This window comes from Phocoena sinus, chromosome 3 (genome assembly GCF_008692025.1).
Source record: "Phocoena sinus isolate mPhoSin1 chromosome 3, mPhoSin1.pri, whole genome shotgun sequence".
NCBI classification, from domain to species: Eukaryota; Metazoa; Chordata; class Mammalia; order Artiodactyla; family Phocoenidae; genus Phocoena; species Phocoena sinus.
The window spans coordinates 129,728,215-129,742,211 of NC_045765.1; the positions used below are offsets into that span (position 1 = coordinate 129,728,215).

The 13,997-nt window shown below is 39.9% G+C and overlaps 1 long non-coding RNA gene across 1 annotated transcript in view; it reads left to right on the plus strand.

Annotated features, from left to right (window-relative positions):
- Positions 1–13,997, plus strand: part of LOC116750417 — a 73,119-nt gene that overhangs the window by 15,762 nt on the left and 43,360 nt on the right. The window contains exon 2 of the long non-coding RNA XR_004349020.1: positions 3,119–3,219. This is a non-coding gene — a long non-coding RNA (uncharacterized LOC116750417). The remainder of the gene's footprint in view (positions 1–3,118; positions 3,220–13,997) is intronic.

Sequence of the window (13,997 nt, forward strand, 5' to 3'; positions counted from 1 at the left end):
TTATTATACTACCGCTGAAGTGTTGTTAGCCCTACTGAAAATGTATGTAGAGTCCTATTACAGGGATCATGAATACCTAGCAGATACGAAGCCAGAATTTCTCATTCTGTGTCCATGGCAGAAACTGTGACTCAATCCTTTTCCTTAAGCTAAGAGGCAGCCTTAGACTCCTCAACACAATGCTCCAGGTAAGCACTATCAATCCGTCAGAGTTGGCATGGGAGATTTGACAAAGCACAATCCTTGGTACTTGATAGACACTCAGTAGGTGGTAGTTCTTAATTGTTACTATTCTTCTATTATTACTACTCACAGTAGGTTGTGGATATGACAGCAGGAGACACAGGCAGCTTACTTTTTACTTTGCCCATTATAACTGAGCTTGCATCCAGAACCAGCAGCTTTGGATACAGCTGATCACTCACCTAACTAGAGAATACTGGTCTCTGGTCTTTGTATCTCTCTCTTGGTCCCTTCCTCCACCTTCTTTGCTGGTTCCTCCTCACCTCACTGACCTCCAAATACTGAAGTGTCTCAAGGCCCCTTTTCTCTTTTTTTTTTTTTTTTTTTTGCGGTCCGCGGGCCTCTCACTGTCGTGGCCTCTCCCATTGAGGAGCACAGGCTCCGGACGCGCAGGCCCAGAGGCCATGGCTCACGGGCCCAGCCACTCTGCAGCATGTGGGATCTTCCCGGACTGGGGCACGAACCCGTGTCCCCTGCATCGGCAAGCGGACTCTCAACCACTGCGCCACCAGGGAAGCCCCTTTTTTCTTTTTTAATCCACCTTCACTATGATCTCATTTGATCTCATGGCTTTCAATATCATCCAGATGCTAACAATACCAACATTTGTATATCAGGTCTAGATTTTAGCTCTGAACTCTACTGTATATTCAACTGCATTCTTAAGACACATTTCTAATAGGATGTGTCTGAAATAGGATGTATCTATTAATTGGATATCTAAGAGGCATCTCCAGCCATACAAGTTTAGTGTTGAACTACTGATTCATGATCCCCTCCCCTGCAAATCACTCCTCCCATAGGCTTTCTCATTGTAGCAAATGGCAATTCCCCCCAAGAGTTTCTCAAGAGGAAAAGCTTGAAGTCATGGATTCTTCTCTTTTCCTCACAAGCCATGTCCAATTCACCAAGAAGTCCCATGGTTGTACCTCCAAGAATCTTACTCCTTCTTACAACCTCTACCACTACCATCATGGTCCAAGCCACCATCATGTCTCACCTGGATTATTGTCATAGCCATAGGCTACAATTGTTTTTCAACACATAGGTAATGTGATACTTTTAAAGGGAAATCAGACCATGTCACTCCTCTGTTCCACGTCTTCCACTGCCTTTTCATCTCACCTTGAGTACAAGTCAAATCCCCTACATTGCTCTAAAAGGTCCCACACAGTTGGCCTCAACCACCTTTCAGACACCATCTCCTTCCACTGCCCCCTCACTCATTTTACGCTAGCCACACTGGCCTTCGTGCTGTTCCAAGTACACGCCACTCCTGCTTCAGGACTTTGCACTTGTTGGCTCTCTGCTTTGAAAGCGCTTCCTTCAGATACACACAGAGCTTGCGTTCTCATTTCTTTCATCCCTGTTTATCAGCAAGGCCATCTTAAATATAAACCATAGCAACTACCCTCCCTACCTCTTCAGTCGGGCACCTACTGTCCCACCTCCTCTACTTCCTTTTTCTCCATGGCACTTATGAACTTCTGACATATTATGGCTTTGCTTGTTTCTTTATTAGAATGGAACATCCAAGAGGGCAGGACCTTTGTTCCCTGTTGTATCTCCAGCACCTAGAAAGTTGCTGGGCACATAGTAAGCCATTTTTGCTAAACTATTAAACGAATGAAACAAATGGCTCTAAAGCTTGAGTTTTTCTGAATTATTATTGGAATAGTTTTTAACAGGATCACATAGAATTTATACAACTTCCTACATTTGATTAATTCTAGCGATCTTATTATCTCAGTATATTTACCACTAAGAGCAGAAGAGCAGTACGGCTACTGTAACCATGAGTAAAAATATCTGTGTTTACTGTAGTCTTTCAGTATCCTAATTTATTTATTTTGGTAAATAGAGACAGAATACAACATGGAAAAATGCTGAACATTTCTAGTTGATCTTCTTGAAGCTTACCAACTTTGGGTGGTTATAAAACACACACAGATATTTAAAATTGCCCAGATGCTACCTGGCTGTGTTTGTACTGGGCTGGGCTTAAGTGGTGGCCCCTGAATTTCTATAAAGGAGTGCTAATCTGGTTGGAAAGGAGATGTGGGTCTTCAGACCTTATTGATGTGGTTATAAGACCATGTGAAAAAGATCAGTTGCCCATCTCATAGAATGAAGGAGTGGTGAAGCCTGCTGGATGGGGTTTGAGGCAGAGGAGGAAGGTACCAAAGCTCTCTCTGAGAAGCATAAACATATGGGATTTAGTCTTAAGTAAGTATACGACTTCAAAGCAGTCATTTAATTTCTTTTGGCCTCAGTTTCCACGTCAGTAAAGTGAGGAACTTAGAATACAGCACGTATAAGGTTAATTCCAACCCTGTCTTTGGGTGGTATCATGAAAGGTCTCAGATTCAGACTCAGATATAACCTGCATTTAAATTGGAAATCTCTCTGAGGTCCAGTTTCTTTTTCTGTAAAGTGAATAAGTTTGGCTAAAACAGACTCTAAGTTTTTTCTCAAGTCTAACATTCTTTGCTTTGATTGTGCTTTTGGATTTTTTTTTCTTACTCTGGTGAAATTAAACCTCTTTTTTTTTTTTTTTTTTTTTTTTGGTTTCTTTGAGGCTGTGGTCACACACAAAATGTGAGGCTATGTCACACACTTGTAGATGTAGTGTGCATACTTTGCTGTTGGTGAACACTAACTCTGCTTTTTGGCAGAGTGTGGAGCAGAGATGGATCTGTGTGGTTTGTTTTATGCTCTAAACTTGACAGTGAGAGGACAGGAAATGGTCCATGGAGAAAATGGTGACAAAACATGTCTTTAACCTCAATTCTGGTCAACTGACATTAGAAACTGTAGCATCTTAAGACTGTGAGTGTCCACTTCACTTAATGCCCATTCCTTTGCCTCCTTTTAGGGCATCTAGGTGGATGATTCAGGCCGGGAAGCTCTTCAGTCAGCTGAATGACAAAAAGGACCTGGTCACACCTGTGACTTAGCTTCATGCCTCAGTTACAGGTACAGAAAAATGGAGGAAATAGAAACTGCTACGTCCTTTGAGCACTAATTTTGAGATTTCTTGATAACAGACTTCACAAAAGGGACAATGTTAATTTTTAACAAATGTGTGTGTTGTGCATGGGGTCAGGGCCCTGGAAAGAGAGCTATCAAATCTACAACCCTTTCTAACACAACTTTATAGGTGAAAACTCTTTGAGAAGAATTATCAGAAAGGAAAAAACAATGGCATAACTGATTAATTATGGGTTTACATCTGATTTTTGATCAATTTAACATGATTTTCACTCACAAAGCTGGTTCTTCTAAATTCAGTTTGACAGACATATATATATAATGCATCTGCTGTGGGCCAGCATCCTCTCCCCAGGCCTTTCACGCCCACTGTTCTATTTCATTCTCTCTCTCTTTTTTTTTTAACGTCTTTATTGGAGTATAATTTCTTTACAGTGTTGTGTTAGTTTCTACTGTATAACAAAATGAATCAGCTATATGTATAGATATATCCCCATATGCCCTCCCTCTTGCGTCTCCTTGCCACCCTCCCTATCCCACCCCTCTAGGTGGTCACAAAGCACAGAGCTGATCTCCCTGTGCTATGCGGCTGCTTCCCACTAGCTATGTATTTTACATTTGGTAGTGTATATATGTCCATGCCACTCTCTCACTTCATCCCAGCTTACCCTTCCCCCTCCCCGTGTACTCAAGTTCATTCTCTATGTCTGCATCATTATTCCTCCCCTGCCCCTAGGTTCTTCATAATCTTTTTTTTTTTTTTAGATTCCATATATATGTGTTAGCATATGGTATTTGTTTTTCTCTTTCTGACTTACTTCACTCTGTGATAGTCACTATGTCCATTCACCTCACTACAAATAACTCAATTTCATTTCTTTTTATGGCTGAGTAATATTCTATTGTATATATGTGCCACATCTTCCTTACCCATTAATCTGTTGATGGACACTTAGGTTGCTTCCATGTCCTGGCTATTGTAAATACAGCTGCAATGACCATTGTGGTACGTGACTCTTTTTGAATTATGGTTTTCTCAGGGTATATGCCCAGTAGTAGGATTGCTGGGTTGTATGGTAGTTCTATTTTTAGTTTTTTTAAGGAACCTTCATACTGTTCTCCATAGTGGCTATATCAATTTACATTCCCACCAACAGTGCAAGAGAGTTCCCTTTTCTCCACACCCTCTCCGGCATTTATTGTTTGTACATTTTTGGATGATGCCCATTCTGACCGGGGTGAGGTGATACCTCATTGTAATTTTGATTTGCATTTCTCTAATGATTAGTGATGTTGAGCATCTTTTCATGTGTTTGTTGGCAATCTGTATATCTTCTTTGGAGAAATGTCTATTTAGGTCTTCTGCCCATTTTTGGATTGGGTTTTTGTTTTTTTGATACTGAGCTGCATGAGCTGCTTGTATATTTAGGAGATTACTCCTTTGTCAGTTGCTTCATTTGTAAATATTTTCTCCAATTCCAAGGGTTGCCTTTTCATCTTGTTTATGGTTTCCTTTGCTGGGCAAAAGCTTTGAAGTTTCATTATGTCCCATTTGTTTATTTTTGTTTTTATTTCCATTTCTCTAGGAGGTGGGTCAAAAAGGATCTTGCTGTGATTTATGTCATGGAGTGTTCGGCCTATCTTTTCCTCTAAGAGTTTTATAGTGTCTGACCTTACATTTAGGTCTTTGCTCCATTTTGAGTTTATTTTTGGGTATGGTGTAAGAAAGTATTCGAATTTCATTCTTTTACACATAGCTGTCCAGTTTTCCCAGCACCACTTACTGAAGAGGTTGTGTTTCCTCCATTGTATATTTTTGTCTCCTTTATCAAAGATAACATGACCATATGTGCATGGGTTTATCTCTGGGATTTCTATCCTGTTCCATAGATTTATATTTCTGTTTTTGAGCCAGTACCATACTGTCTTGACTACTGTACCTTTGTAGTATAGTCTGAAGTCAGGGAGCCTGATTCCTCCAGCTCTGTTTTTCTTTCTCAAGATTGCTTTGGCTATTCGGGGTCTTTTGTGTTTCCATACAAATTATGAAATTTTTTGTTCTAGTTCTGTGAAAAATGCCAGTGGTAGTTTGATAAGGATTGCACTGAATATGTAGATTGCTATGGGTAGTATAATCATTTTCACAATGTTGATTCTTCCAATCCAAGAACATGGTATATCTCTCCATCTGTTTCTGTCATCTTTAATTTCTTTCATCAGTGTCTTATACTTTTCTGCATACAGGTCTTTTGTCTCCTTAGGTAGGTTTATTCCTTGGTATTTTATTCTTTTTGTTGAAGTGGTACATGGGAGTGTTTCCTTAATTTGTCTTTCAGATTTTTCATCATTCATTTATAGGGATGCAAGAGATTTCTGTGCATTAATTTTGTATCCTGCTACTTTACCAAATTCATTGATTAGCTCTAGGAGTTTTCTGGTAACACCTTTAGGATTCTCTATGTATAGTATCATATCATCTGCAAACAGTGACAGTTTTACTTCTTCTTTTCCAATTTGGATTCCTTTTATTTCTTTTTCTTCTCTGATTGCTGTGGCTAAAACTTCCAAAACTATGTTGAATAATAATGGTGAGAGTGGGCAACCTTGTCATGTTTCTGATCTTACTGGAAATGGTTTCAGTTTTTCACCATTGAGAATGATGTTGGCTGTGGGTTTGTCATATATGGCCTTTATTATGTTGAGGTGGGTTCCCTCTATGCCTACTTCCTGGAGGGTTTTTATCATAAATGGGTGTTGAATTTTGTCAAAAGCTTTTTCTGCATCTATTGAGATGATCATATGGTTTTTCTCCTTCAGTTTGTTAATATGGAGTATCACATTGATTGATTTGCATATACTGAAGAATCCTTGCATTCCTGAGATAAACCCCACTTGATCATGGTGTATGATCCTGTTCATGTGCTGTTGAATTCTGTTTGCTAGTATTTGTTGAGGATTTTTACATCTATGTTCATCAGTGATATTGGCCTGTAGTTTTCTTTTTTTGTGTGACATCTTTGTCTGGTTTTGGTATCAGCGTGATGGTGGCCTTATAGAATGAGTTTGGGAGTGTTTCTGCCTCTGCTGTAATTTGGAAGAGTTTGAGAAGGATAGGTGTTAGCTCTTCTCTAAATGTTTGATAGAATTCACCTGTGAAGCCATCTGGTCCTGGGCTTTTGTTTGTTGGAAGATTTTTAATCATAGCCTCAATTTCAGTGCTTGTCATTGGTTTATATTTTCTATTTTATACTGGTTCAGTCTCGGAAGGTTGTACTTTTCTAAGAATGTGTCCATTTCTTCCAGGTTGTCCATTTTATTGGCATAGAGTTTCTTGTAGCAACTCTCATGATAGTTTGTATTTCTGCAGTGTCAGTTGTTACTTCTCCTTTTTCATTTCTAATTCTATTCATTTGAGTCTTCCCCCTTTTTTTCTTGATGAGTCTGGCTACTACTTTATTAATTTTGTTTATCTTCTCAAAGAAAGAGCTTTTAATTTTATTCATCTTTGCTGTCATTTCCTTCCCTTTTTTTCATTTATTTCTGATCTGATCTTTATGATTTCTTTCCTTTTGCTAACTTTGGGGTTTTTTTTGTTGTTGTTCTTCTTTCTCTAATTGCTTTAGGTGTAAGGTTAGGTTCTTTATTTGAGATATTTCTTGTTTCTTGATGTGGGATTGTATTGCTCTAAACTTCCTTCTTAGAACTGCCTTGGCTGCATCCCATAGGTTTTGGGTCATCATGTTTTCATTGTCATTTGTTTCTGGGTATTTTTTTGATTTCCTCAGTGATCTCTTGGATATTTAGTAGTGTATTGTATAGCATCCATGTGTTTGTATTTTTTACAGTTTTTTTTTTCCTCTAATTGATATCTAGTCTCATAGTGTTGTGGTCAGAAAAGATACTTGGTATGATTTCAATTTTCTTAAATTTACCAAGGCTTGATTTGTTACCCAAGAAATGGTCTATCCTGGAGAATGTTCCATGAACACTTGAGAAGAAAGTGTATTCTGTTGTTTTTGGATGGAATGTCCTATAAATATCAATTAAGTCCATCTTGTTTAATGTGTCACGTAAAGCTTATTTATTTTTATTTTGGATGATCTGTCCATTGGTGAAAGTGAGCTGTCAAAGTCCCCTACTGTTTTTGTGTTACTGTCATTTCCCCTTTTATGGCTGTTAGCATTTGCCTTATGTGTTGAGGTGCTCCTATGTTGGGTGCTTAAATGTTTACAATTGTTATATCTTCTTAGACTGATCCCTTGATCATTATGTAGTGTCCTTCTTTGTCTCTTGTAATAGTCTTTATTTTAAAGTCTATTTTGCCTGATATAAGAATTGCTACTCTAGCTTTCTTTGATTTCCATTTGCATGGAATATCTTTTTCCATCCCCTCACTTTCAGTCTGTATGTGTCCCTAGGTCTGAAGTGGATCTCTTCTAGACAGCATATATATGGGTCTTGTGTTTGTAGCCATTCAGCCAGTCTATGTCTTTTGGTTGGAGCATTTAATCCATTTACATTTAAGGTAATTATTGATATGTATGTTCCTATTACCATTTTCTTACTTGTTTGGGTTTTGTTTTTGTAGGTCTTTTCCTTCTCTTGTGTTTCCTGCCTAGAGAAGTTCCTTTAGCATTTGTTGTAAAGCTGGTTTGGTGGTGCTGAATTCTCTAAATTTTTGCTTATCTGTAAAGGTTTTAATTTCTCCGTTGAATCTGAATGAGATCCTCGCTGGGTAGAGTAATCTTGATTGTAGGTTTTCCCCTTTCATCACTTTAAATATGTCCTGCCACTTCCTTCTGGCTTGCAGAGTTTCTTCTGAAAGATCAGCTGTTAACCTTATGGGGATTACCTTGTATATTATTGTTGCTTTTCCCTTGCTGCTTTTAATATTTTTTCTTTGTATTTAATTTTTGATAGTTTGATTAATATGTGTCTTGGCATGTTTCTCCTTGGATTTATCCTGTGTGGGACTCTCTGGGCTTCCTGGACTTGATTGACTCCTTTCCCATGTTAGGGAAGTTTTCAACTATAATCTCTTCAAATATTTTCTCAGTCCCTTTTCTTTTCTCTTCTTCTTCTGGGACCCCTATGATTCAAATGTTGGTGCATTTAATGTTGTCCCAGAAGTCTCTGAGATTGTCCTCAATTCTTTTCATTCTTTTTTCTTTTTTCTGCTCCTGGCAGTTATTTCCACCATTTTATCTTCCAGGTCATTTATCCATTCTTCTGCCTCAGTTATTCTGCTATTGATTCCATCTTAGAGTATTTTTAATTTCATTTATTGTATTGTTCATCTTTGTTTGTTTGCTCTTTAGTTTTTCTAGGTCCTTTTTAAACGTTTCTTGTATTTTCTCCATTCTATTTCCAAGATTTTGCATCATCTTTATTATCATTATTCTGAATTCTTTTTCAGGTAGACTGCCTATTTCCTCTTCATTTGTTAGGTCTGGTGGGGGTTTTTCTTGATCCTTCATCTGCAGTGTGTTTTTCTGTCTTCTCATTTTGCTTATCTTACTGTGTTTGGGGTCTCCTTTTTGCAGGCTGCAGGTTCATAGTTCCCATTGTTTTTGGTGTCTGTCCCCAGTGGCTAAGGTTTGTTCAGTGGGTTGTGTAGGCTTCCTGGTGGAGGGGACTAGTGCCTGTGTTCTGGTGGATGAGGCTGGATCTTGTCTTTCTGGTGGACAGGTCCACGTCTGGTGGTGTGTTTTGGGGTGTCTGTGGACTTATTATGATTTTAGGCAGCCTCTCTGCTAATGGGTGGGGTTGTGTTCCTGTTTTGCTCGTTGTTTGGCATAGGGTGTCCAGCACTAGAGCTTGCTCTTCATTGAGTGGAGCTGGGTCTTAGCGTTGAGATGGAAATCTCTGGGAGAGCTTTCACCATTTGGTATTACGTGGGACCGGGACATCTCTGGTGGACCAATGTCCTGAAATTGGCTCTCCCACCTCAGAGGCTTGGGCCTGACACCCGGACAGAGCACCAAGACTCTGTCAGCCACATCTCTCAGAAGAAAAGGGAGAAAAAAGAAAGAAACAAACAAAATAAATAAAAAAATTAAGAAATAAAAAAAATCATTAAAAATAAAAAATAATAAAAAAAGGAGAGAGAGAAAGAAGAGAGCAACAAAATGAAAAAACAAATCCACCAATCTTAACAAGTGCTAAAAATTATATGTAAAAAGGAAAAAAAAATGGACAGCGAGAACCCTAGGACAAATGGCAAAAGCGAAGCTATACAGACAAAATCACACAAAGAAGCCTACATATACACACTCACAAAAAGAGGAAAAGGAAAATATATATATATATATATATATATATATATATATATATATACATTAAAAAAGGTAGCGAGCAACCAAATCAATAAACAAATCTACTGATGATAATAAGCTCTAAATACTAAACTAAAATAAACATAAAACCCAAAACAAATTAGATGCAGAAAGCAAACCCCAAGTCTACAGTTGCTCCCAAAGTCCACCATCTGAGTTTTGGGATGATTCATTGTCCATTCAGGTATTACACAGATGCAGGGTACATCAAGTTGATTGTGAAGATTTAATCCGCTGCTCCTGAGGCTGCTGGGAGAGATTTCCCTTTCTCTTCTTTGTTTGCACAGCTCCTGGTGTTCAGCTTTGGATTTGGACCTGCCTCTATGTGTAGGTCACCTGAGGGCATGTGTTCGCCTCCCAGACAAGATGGAGTTAAAGTAGGAGCTGATTCGGGGGCTCTGGCTCACTCAGGCCAGTGGGAGGGAGGGGTACGGAATGCGGGGTGAGCCTGTCGTGGCAGAGGCCAGTGCAATGCTGCAACAGGCTGAGGTGTGCTGCATGCTCTCCCGGGGAAGTGGTCCCTGGATCACGGGACCCTGGCAGTGCCGGGCTGCACAGGCTCCCAGGAGGGGAGGTGCGGATAGTGACCTGTGTTTGCACACAGGCTTCTTGTAGCTGCAGCAGCAGCCTTAGGGTTTCATGCCTGTCGCTGGTGTCCATGCTGATAGCTGTGGCTTGCGCCCATCTCTGGAGCTCATTTAGGCAGTGCTCTGAATCCCCTCTCCTAGCGCACCCCAAAACAGTGGTTGGTCTCTTGACTCTTAGGCAGGTCCAGACTTTTTCCTGGACTCCCTCTCAGCTAGCTGTGGTGCACTAGCCCCCTTTAGGTTGTGTTCATGCAGCCAACCCCAGTCCTCTCCCTGGGGTCTGACCTCCGAAGCCCGAGCCTCAGCTCCCAGCCCCTATGTGCCCCGGCGAGTGAGCAGACAAGCCTCTCAGGCTGGTGAGTGCTGGTCGGCCCTGATCCTCTCTGTGGGAATCTCTCGCTTTGCCCTCCACACCCCTGTTGCTGCACTCTCTTCTGTGGTTCCAAAGCTTCTCTCTGCACTGCCCACCCCCTGTCTCAGCCACTGAAGGGGCTTCCTAGTGTGTGGAAAATTTTCCTCTTTCACAGCTCCCTCCCTGAGGTGCAGGTCTCGTCCCTATTCTTTTGCCCTACCCGAGTATGTGGGGAGTTTCTTGCCTTTTGGGAAGTCTGAGGTCTTCTGCCAATGTTCAGTAGGTGTTCTCTAGGAGTTGTTCCACATGTAGATGTAGTTTTGATGTATATGTAGGGAGGAAGGTGATCTCCACGTCTTATTCCTCCACCATCTTGAAGGCACCTCTCTGTTTCATTCTCACATCAACCTTTTGAGATAGCTATTTATATTTTCCACCTATGTCTGAAGATATGGAGGCTTGGAAACGTTGTGAATCTGGCCAAGGTCACATAGAACAAGTAGGGATTTAAACCCCATATTCTACTTCCATCTCCTTTGCTTACTCTCCATTATGATGGTTATATGGTACAGTGGGTATGTGAGGGAACAGATGTGAATTTAAAAAACACAAAAATCAGTTTTTAAAGTCATCACCTTGTACACCTTAAATTTACACAATGTTATATGTCAATTGTATTTCAATAAAGCTGGAAAATTATTATATTTATTTGAATACACATTGACTCTACATATGCAGATCCAATTTAGCTTTTTATCCACAGTAAGTCATCTGCTGCCACAACAAAAATTGTGAGAAATCAAAGGAGTAGAAACATTCTGATTACTTAGAAAGGTTTTGTATTTTTCCTTTTTGTGGAGTGGCTTTTGGAAATTTAGGATGAATCTGGAAATAAGCATTAATGTAAAAGAATTGACCATGACTGAAGAGCCCTAAGCCTCACCCTTCCCTGCCATGACCTGGATCAATGAGCAAGAACCCTTAGGCCTCTTTCTAATGCTGGATAAGTGCTCATCTAGAAGAACTAACGTTCCCCTGTGTGTGTCCTTCAGAGGTACTCCAGTCATTGAGATGTCCCTCCTGAGTGATGAGATCTGGCTAATGTTGTCTCTGTGGTCCAATTTGATGATGTGATCTGTGCTCATTTCCTTTGAGACATTAGAGTAGACTGAGGTTGATTTTCAACCTCAGAATTTGATTTTATTTCAGAATTTCCCCTAAAATGGTGGGTAAAGAATTTGGACACCAATTCCTTCAAGGAACTCAGTGTCACAGAGGTGTTTTATACTGGGAATGATGCTTTGGTGTTCATGTATTGAGAACAGAAGTGCCCCTTTAATTACCCAGTTTTACCCTCCCAAGGGAGTCTCTCCCCTTCTTATATCCCCCAAATCCTACCTATTCTTCTGGAAATAGCTGAAATCCTGCTCTCACGAGGCCTCTGTCCCCCACTCCCATCAAAGGTGTTATGTCCCTTCTTAAACTCCCAGAGTTCCCACCATCCAGCCATCAGTTCATTTTTTGTGGAGCTTGGACACCTCTTCCACTGATGGGACCAATATCTGGATATTTTACTGTTCAACTTTTACACAAGCTTATATATTTGATTTCCTTCACTAGAGTAGATTATACACTGGTTTGGAGTGAAGAAAGTAATTCCTTAGGTGACTCAAGGACTTGAACATATCTGGCACTCAGTAAATGTATGTTTCTGTTAGATTTGATTAACTTGCCAATGAGAATAATGGATGAAAGTCATGAATTCTACCCTGAGGAAACAGATTTACACTGCCTTCTTAGTAATTATTTGTTTCCTTTCATTTTTTTCCCCAAAAAGAAGTTAGCTGTGAATTAGGTCTCCGATGGTGCCAGCAAAGACCATAGAAACATAAGTTCTTTTGTGTGTGTCTGGCTTGAAAATTTTCAGGGAGAAGAAATCAAGTTAGAAGGAACAAAGAAGAATGTGTTTTAGGAGTCTTAAAGGGAAGTGGTCAAGAAAGTCAATATTTCAGGGGCATACTTAGGATATTTCTATTTATGATGGGGTAGCAGGGTAGAGTCTAGTAAAAGATGCACTTGTAATCTGTCCCTTGGAAACTGACTTACCTCCAGAGTGATTCTAAAAATGCACATTCCAGGGGTGGAGTCAAGATGGCATCCTAGGAGGACACAGAATTCACATCTCCACACAACTAGGGCAGCTACCAGGCACCAGTAGGGGACCATGGACACCTAAGGGGATGGGAGGAATCCACAGCCACTGGCTTACAGGATCTTGGGTTCCAGGCTGGAAGACAGACCTGAGCTCCTGTGGTGGGAGCTCCAAGTCCAAACCGCTGGACTAACAGAGAACCTCAGAACCTAGGGAATATTAATCAGAGTGAGGCCTCCCGGAGGTCCTCATCTCAGCACCAAGACCTGGCTCTATGCAACTACCTGCAAACTCCAGTGTTGGACGTCTCCGGCCAAACAACCAGTAAAACAGGAATACAGCATCACCCAACAAAAAAAAAAAAAAAAAAAAATGAAATGACAAAAAAATATGTTACAGATGAAGGAGCAAGGTAAAAACCTACAAGACCAAACAAATGAAGATGAAATAGACAACCTACCTGAAAAAGAATTCAGAGTAATGATAGTAAACATGATCCAAAATCTTGGAAACAGAATGGAGAAAATACAAGAAACATTTAACAAGGATCTAGAAGAGGTAAAGAACACACAAACAGTGATAAACAACATAATTACTGAACTTAAAAATACTCTAGAAGGAATCAATAGCAGAATAACTGAGGCAGAAGAATGGATAAATGACCTGGAAGATAAAATGGTGGAAATAACTGCCAGGAGCAGAATAAACAAAAAAGAATGAAAAGAATTGAGGACAATCTCAGAGACCTCCGGGACAACACTAAATGCACCAACATTCGAATCATAGGGATTCTAGAAGAAGAAGAGAAAATAAAAGGGACTGAGAAAATATTTGAAGAGATTATAGTTGAAAACTTCCCTAACATGGGAAAGGAAATAGTCAATCAAGTCCAGGAAGCCCAGAGAGTCCCACACAGGATAAATCCAAGACGAAACACGCCAAGACACATATTAATCAAACTATCAAAAATTAAATACAAAGAAAAAATATTAAAAGCAGCAAGGGAAAAGCAACAATAATATACAAGGGACTCCCCATAAGGTTAACAGCTGATCTTTCAGCAGAAACTCTGTAAGCCAGAAGGGACTGGCAGGACATATTTAAAGTGATGAAAGGGAAAAACCTACAATCAAGATTACTCTGCCCAGCGAGGATCTCATTCAGATTCAGCAAAGAAATTAAAACCTTTACAGGTAAGCAAAAATTTAGAGAATTCAGCACCACCATACCAGCTTTACAACAAATGCTAAAGGAACTTCTCTAGGCAGGAAACACAGGAAAAGGAAAAGACCTACAAAAACAGACCCCAAACAATTAAGAAAATGGTAATAGGAACA